Source organism: Clavelina lepadiformis, chromosome 4 (assembly GCF_947623445.1).
Source record: "Clavelina lepadiformis chromosome 4, kaClaLepa1.1, whole genome shotgun sequence".
Taxonomy (NCBI): Eukaryota; Metazoa; Chordata; class Ascidiacea; order Aplousobranchia; family Clavelinidae; genus Clavelina; species Clavelina lepadiformis.
Window position 1 is genome coordinate 17,157,374 of NC_135243.1, and position 6,546 is coordinate 17,163,919.

At 45.1% G+C, this 6,546-nt stretch overlaps 8 non-coding genes across 8 annotated transcripts; all 8 read right to left on the reverse strand.

Annotated features, from left to right (window-relative positions):
* Positions 1 to 145: 145 nt before the first annotated feature.
* Positions 146 to 338, reverse strand: LOC143457599 (U2 spliceosomal RNA). Its single transcript, XR_013117288.1, has one exon. It is a non-coding gene; the product is annotated as a U2 spliceosomal RNA (small nuclear RNA).
* Positions 339 to 931: 593 nt separating this feature from the next.
* On the reverse strand, positions 932 to 1,124 carry LOC143457600 (U2 spliceosomal RNA). Its single transcript, XR_013117289.1, has one exon. It is a non-coding gene; the product is annotated as a U2 spliceosomal RNA (small nuclear RNA).
* A 593-nt stretch (positions 1,125 to 1,717) lies between these two features.
* LOC143457601 (U2 spliceosomal RNA) lies at positions 1,718 to 1,910 on the reverse strand. Its single transcript, XR_013117290.1, has one exon. It is a non-coding gene; the product is annotated as a U2 spliceosomal RNA (small nuclear RNA).
* A 593-nt stretch (positions 1,911 to 2,503) lies between these two features.
* On the reverse strand, positions 2,504 to 2,696 carry LOC143457604 (U2 spliceosomal RNA). The gene has a single exon (XR_013117292.1). It is a non-coding gene; the product is annotated as a U2 spliceosomal RNA (small nuclear RNA).
* Positions 2,697 to 3,289: 593 nt separating this feature from the next.
* On the reverse strand, positions 3,290 to 3,482 carry LOC143457605 (U2 spliceosomal RNA). The gene has a single exon (XR_013117293.1). It is a non-coding gene; the product is annotated as a U2 spliceosomal RNA (small nuclear RNA).
* A 593-nt stretch (positions 3,483 to 4,075) lies between these two features.
* LOC143457606 (U2 spliceosomal RNA) lies at positions 4,076 to 4,268 on the reverse strand. The gene has a single exon (XR_013117294.1). It is a non-coding gene; the product is annotated as a U2 spliceosomal RNA (small nuclear RNA).
* A 593-nt stretch (positions 4,269 to 4,861) lies between these two features.
* Positions 4,862 to 5,054, reverse strand: LOC143457607 (U2 spliceosomal RNA). Its single transcript, XR_013117295.1, has one exon. It is a non-coding gene; the product is annotated as a U2 spliceosomal RNA (small nuclear RNA).
* A 593-nt stretch (positions 5,055 to 5,647) lies between these two features.
* Positions 5,648 to 5,840, reverse strand: LOC143457608 (U2 spliceosomal RNA). The gene has a single exon (XR_013117296.1). It is a non-coding gene; the product is annotated as a U2 spliceosomal RNA (small nuclear RNA).
* Between the last annotated feature and the right edge of the window lie 706 nt (positions 5,841 to 6,546).

Consider the following 6,546-nt stretch of genomic DNA (forward strand, 5'->3'; position numbering starts at 1 on the left):
CCATAGACATTAATCGATCGTTTGACATCGATCAATCCATCCGCCCATCGTCTTCTTTTTTTTTTTTTTTTTTTTCCCCTCCTTCTCCTCCTCTTCTTCTTTTCCTCAGACTACTTTAATACAAACAAGAGTATCCCACCAGGGTGGGAGATGGGCCGAAGCAGCAGGTACTGCAATAGCTGCACAACCCTCAAACGAGCAGGCGCAAGCGCCTAGCGTCGTTCACCGTTCAAAAATCCGTTTAATCGAAGAGCAGTTCAATGAACTGCGTCCCAGGGATTAAACTGAGAAGAACAGATACTACACTTGATCTTAGCTCTTGAGAGCCGAGAAGCGATACCTCTAAATCTTCCCGGACTCTTTTTATTCTTCTCAAAATCCTCCTCGACCTCCAAACGTTCCTATATCGCCCGCCACAAGACGCCAAACTGACGAACTCAACCAGCCAGCAGACAGACGACAATCTTCTGGCCGCCGCCCAGTCACATGATTTGCTGCTTGATGGTTATTGGACCGTGACAGTGGAGATATTTTGTGTCTATCCCGTGGAGGCCATTTCTTGCATTTTTCAGCTTTTTGCTATCAAACTGGGAAATACCCTAAAACGATCGCTTTCATTAGTACTCACAACAAATGTAGTAACAGCAGCAGCAGCACAGTTGACTTGAAGAAACTTTCACAAGATAAATCGGGGATTTATCCATTTTATCAAACCATTCCTGCTGTCACACAGGGCCGACAGTCAATTTCTCATTTTACCCGTGACGCAGGTGTACAACATTTATCCCATAGACATTAATCGATCGTTTGACATCGATCAATCCATCCGCCCATCGTCTTCTTTTTTTTTTTTTTTTTTTTCCCCTCCTTCTCCTCCTCTTCTTCTTTTCCTCAGACTACTTTAATACAAACAAGAGTATCCCACCAGGGTGGGAGATGGGCCGAAGCAGCAGGTACTGCAATAGCTGCACAACCCTCAAACGAGCAGGCGCAAGCGCCTAGCGTCGTTCACCGTTCAAAAATCCGTTTAATCGAAGAGCAGTTCAATGAACTGCGTCCCAGGGATTAAACTGAGAAGAACAGATACTACACTTGATCTTAGCTCTTGAGAGCCGAGAAGCGATACCTCTAAATCTTCCCGGACTCTTTTTATTCTTCTCAAAATCCTCCTCGACCTCCAAACGTTCCTATATCGCCCGCCACAAGACGCCAAACTGACGAACTCAACCAGCCAGCAGACAGACGACAATCTTCTGGCCGCCGCCCAGTCACATGATTTGCTGCTTGATGGTTATTGGACCGTGACAGTGGAGATATTTTGTGTCTATCCCGTGGAGGCCATTTCTTGCATTTTTCAGCTTTTTGCTATCAAACTGGGAAATACCCTAAAACGATCGCTTTCATTAGTACTCACAACAAATGTAGTAACAGCAGCAGCAGCACAGTTGACTTGAAGAAACTTTCACAAGATAAATCGGGGATTTATCCATTTTATCAAACCATTCCTGCTGTCACACAGGGCCGACAGTCAATTTCTCATTTTACCCGTGACGCAGGTGTACAACATTTATCCCATAGACATTAATCGATCGTTTGACATCGATCAATCCATCCGCCCATCGTCTTCTTTTTTTTTTTTTTTTTTTTCCCCTCCTTCTCCTCCTCTTCTTCTTTTCCTCAGACTACTTTAATACAAACAAGAGTATCCCACCAGGGTGGGAGATGGGCCGAAGCAGCAGGTACTGCAATAGCTGCACAACCCTCAAACGAGCAGGCGCAAGCGCCTAGCGTCGTTCACCGTTCAAAAATCCGTTTAATCGAAGAGCAGTTCAATGAACTGCGTCCCAGGGATTAAACTGAGAAGAACAGATACTACACTTGATCTTAGCTCTTGAGAGCCGAGAAGCGATACCTCTAAATCTTCCCGGACTCTTTTTATTCTTCTCAAAATCCTCCTCGACCTCCAAACGTTCCTATATCGCCCGCCACAAGACGCCAAACTGACGAACTCAACCAGCCAGCAGACAGACGACAATCTTCTGGCCGCCGCCCAGTCACATGATTTGCTGCTTGATGGTTATTGGACCGTGACAGTGGAGATATTTTGTGTCTATCCCGTGGAGGCCATTTCTTGCATTTTTCAGCTTTTTGCTATCAAACTGGGAAATACCCTAAAACGATCGCTTTCATTAGTACTCACAACAAATGTAGTAACAGCAGCAGCAGCACAGTTGACTTGAAGAAACTTTCACAAGATAAATCGGGGATTTATCCATTTTATCAAACCATTCCTGCTGTCACACAGGGCCGACAGTCAATTTCTCATTTTACCCGTGACGCAGGTGTACAACATTTATCCCATAGACATTAATCGATCGTTTGACATCGATCAATCCATCCGCCCATCGTCTTCTTTTTTTTTTTTTTTTTTTTCCCCTCCTTCTCCTCCTCTTCTTCTTTTCCTCAGACTACTTTAATACAAACAAGAGTATCCCACCAGGGTGGGAGATGGGCCGAAGCAGCAGGTACTGCAATAGCTGCACAACCCTCAAACGAGCAGGCGCAAGCGCCTAGCGTCGTTCACCGTTCAAAAATCCGTTTAATCGAAGAGCAGTTCAATGAACTGCGTCCCAGGGATTAAACTGAGAAGAACAGATACTACACTTGATCTTAGCTCTTGAGAGCCGAGAAGCGATACCTCTAAATCTTCCCGGACTCTTTTTATTCTTCTCAAAATCCTCCTCGACCTCCAAACGTTCCTATATCGCCCGCCACAAGACGCCAAACTGACGAACTCAACCAGCCAGCAGACAGACGACAATCTTCTGGCCGCCGCCCAGTCACATGATTTGCTGCTTGATGGTTATTGGACCGTGACAGTGGAGATATTTTGTGTCTATCCCGTGGAGGCCATTTCTTGCATTTTTCAGCTTTTTGCTATCAAACTGGGAAATACCCTAAAACGATCGCTTTCATTAGTACTCACAACAAATGTAGTAACAGCAGCAGCAGCACAGTTGACTTGAAGAAACTTTCACAAGATAAATCGGGGATTTATCCATTTTATCAAACCATTCCTGCTGTCACACAGGGCCGACAGTCAATTTCTCATTTTACCCGTGACGCAGGTGTACAACATTTATCCCATAGACATTAATCGATCGTTTGACATCGATCAATCCATCCGCCCATCGTCTTCTTTTTTTTTTTTTTTTTTTTCCCCTCCTTCTCCTCCTCTTCTTCTTTTCCTCAGACTACTTTAATACAAACAAGAGTATCCCACCAGGGTGGGAGATGGGCCGAAGCAGCAGGTACTGCAATAGCTGCACAACCCTCAAACGAGCAGGCGCAAGCGCCTAGCGTCGTTCACCGTTCAAAAATCCGTTTAATCGAAGAGCAGTTCAATGAACTGCGTCCCAGGGATTAAACTGAGAAGAACAGATACTACACTTGATCTTAGCTCTTGAGAGCCGAGAAGCGATACCTCTAAATCTTCCCGGACTCTTTTTATTCTTCTCAAAATCCTCCTCGACCTCCAAACGTTCCTATATCGCCCGCCACAAGACGCCAAACTGACGAACTCAACCAGCCAGCAGACAGACGACAATCTTCTGGCCGCCGCCCAGTCACATGATTTGCTGCTTGATGGTTATTGGACCGTGACAGTGGAGATATTTTGTGTCTATCCCGTGGAGGCCATTTCTTGCATTTTTCAGCTTTTTGCTATCAAACTGGGAAATACCCTAAAACGATCGCTTTCATTAGTACTCACAACAAATGTAGTAACAGCAGCAGCAGCACAGTTGACTTGAAGAAACTTTCACAAGATAAATCGGGGATTTATCCATTTTATCAAACCATTCCTGCTGTCACACAGGGCCGACAGTCAATTTCTCATTTTACCCGTGACGCAGGTGTACAACATTTATCCCATAGACATTAATCGATCGTTTGACATCGATCAATCCATCCGCCCATCGTCTTCTTTTTTTTTTTTTTTTTTTTCCCCTCCTTCTCCTCCTCTTCTTCTTTTCCTCAGACTACTTTAATACAAACAAGAGTATCCCACCAGGGTGGGAGATGGGCCGAAGCAGCAGGTACTGCAATAGCTGCACAACCCTCAAACGAGCAGGCGCAAGCGCCTAGCGTCGTTCACCGTTCAAAAATCCGTTTAATCGAAGAGCAGTTCAATGAACTGCGTCCCAGGGATTAAACTGAGAAGAACAGATACTACACTTGATCTTAGCTCTTGAGAGCCGAGAAGCGATACCTCTAAATCTTCCCGGACTCTTTTTATTCTTCTCAAAATCCTCCTCGACCTCCAAACGTTCCTATATCGCCCGCCACAAGACGCCAAACTGACGAACTCAACCAGCCAGCAGACAGACGACAATCTTCTGGCCGCCGCCCAGTCACATGATTTGCTGCTTGATGGTTATTGGACCGTGACAGTGGAGATATTTTGTGTCTATCCCGTGGAGGCCATTTCTTGCATTTTTCAGCTTTTTGCTATCAAACTGGGAAATACCCTAAAACGATCGCTTTCATTAGTACTCACAACAAATGTAGTAACAGCAGCAGCAGCACAGTTGACTTGAAGAAACTTTCACAAGATAAATCGGGGATTTATCCATTTTATCAAACCATTCCTGCTGTCACACAGGGCCGACAGTCAATTTCTCATTTTACCCGTGACGCAGGTGTACAACATTTATCCCATAGACATTAATCGATCGTTTGACATCGATCAATCCATCCGCCCATCGTCTTCTTTTTTTTTTTTTTTTTTTTCCCCTCCTTCTCCTCCTCTTCTTCTTTTCCTCAGACTACTTTAATACAAACAAGAGTATCCCACCAGGGTGGGAGATGGGCCGAAGCAGCAGGTACTGCAATAGCTGCACAACCCTCAAACGAGCAGGCGCAAGCGCCTAGCGTCGTTCACCGTTCAAAAATCCGTTTAATCGAAGAGCAGTTCAATGAACTGCGTCCCAGGGATTAAACTGAGAAGAACAGATACTACACTTGATCTTAGCTCTTGAGAGCCGAGAAGCGATACCTCTAAATCTTCCCGGACTCTTTTTATTCTTCTCAAAATCCTCCTCGACCTCCAAACGTTCCTATATCGCCCGCCACAAGACGCCAAACTGACGAACTCAACCAGCCAGCAGACAGACGACAATCTTCTGGCCGCCGCCCAGTCACATGATTTGCTGCTTGATGGTTATTGGACCGTGACAGTGGAGATATTTTGTGTCTATCCCGTGGAGGCCATTTCTTGCATTTTTCAGCTTTTTGCTATCAAACTGGGAAATACCCTAAAACGATCGCTTTCATTAGTACTCACAACAAATGTAGTAACAGCAGCAGCAGCACAGTTGACTTGAAGAAACTTTCACAAGATAAATCGGGGATTTATCCATTTTATCAAACCATTCCTGCTGTCACACAGGGCCGACAGTCAATTTCTCATTTTACCCGTGACGCAGGTGTACAACATTTATCCCATAGACATTAATCGATCGTTTGACATCGATCAATCCATCCGCCCATCGTCTTCTTTTTTTTTTTTTTTTTTTTCCCCTCCTTCTCCTCCTCTTCTTCTTTTCCTCAGACTACTTTAATACAAACAAGAGTATCCCACCAGGGTGGGAGATGGGCCGAAGCAGCAGGTACTGCAATAGCTGCACAACCCTCAAACGAGCAGGCGCAAGCGCCTAGCGTCGTTCACCGTTCAAAAATCCGTTTAATCGAAGAGCAGTTCAATGAACTGCGTCCCAGGGATTAAACTGAGAAGAACAGATACTACACTTGATCTTAGCTCTTGAGAGCCGAGAAGCGATACCTCTAAATCTTCCCGGACTCTTTTTATTCTTCTCAAAATCCTCCTCGACCTCCAAACGTTCCTATATCGCCCGCCACAAGACGCCAAACTGACGAACTCAACCAGCCAGCAGACAGACGACAATCTTCTGGCCGCCGCCCAGTCACATGATTTGCTGCTTGATGGTTATTGGACCGTGACAGTGGAGATATTTTGTGTCTATCCCGTGGAGGCCATTTCTTGCATTTTTCAGCTTTTTGCTATCAAACTGGGAAATACCCTAAAACGATCGCTTTCATTAGTACTCACAACAAATGTAGTAACAGCAGCAGCAGCACAGTTGACTTGAAGAAACTTTCACAAGATAAATCGGGGATTTATCCATTTTATCAAACCATTCCTGCTGTCACACAGGGCCGACAGTCAATTTCTCATTTTACCCGTGACGCAGGTGTACAACATTTATCCCATAGACATTAATCGATCGTTTGACATCGATCAATCCATCCGCCCATCGTCTTCTTTTTTTTTTTTTTTTTTTTCCCCTCCTTCTCCTCCTCTTCTTCTTTTCCTCAGACTACTTTAATACAAACAAGAGTATCCCACCAGGGTGGGAGATGGGCCGAAGCAGCAGGTACTGCAATAGCTGCACAACCCTCAAACGAGCAGGCGCAAGCGCCTAGCGTCGTTCACCGTTCAAAAATCCGTTTAATCGAAGAGCAGTT